Source organism: Sinocyclocheilus anshuiensis, unplaced genomic scaffold, assembly GCF_001515605.1.
Source record: "Sinocyclocheilus anshuiensis isolate Anshui unplaced genomic scaffold, SAMN03320099.WGS_v1.1 scaffold2229, whole genome shotgun sequence".
NCBI classification, from domain to species: domain Eukaryota; kingdom Metazoa; phylum Chordata; class Actinopteri; order Cypriniformes; family Cyprinidae; genus Sinocyclocheilus; species Sinocyclocheilus anshuiensis.
The window spans coordinates 237,303-237,514 of NW_015552799.1; positions in this window are offsets into that span (position 1 = coordinate 237,303).

The window sequence follows — 212 nt, forward strand, 5'->3', positions numbered from 1 at the left end:
CACAAGCATTTCTGTTTTGGAAGGGCTGATTGAAGGTGATGGTCCTTCATCCAGCAAGAAATGTCTGTTAGACAAACTGAGATGAGAGCAGCTATCGTCGGATAATCAGGATGGAATGAGAGGTAGAGTTGTGTCATCAGTGTCATCAGCATAGCAGTGATATGAAAAGCCATGTTTCTGAATGACAGAACCTAGTGATGCCATGTAGACAG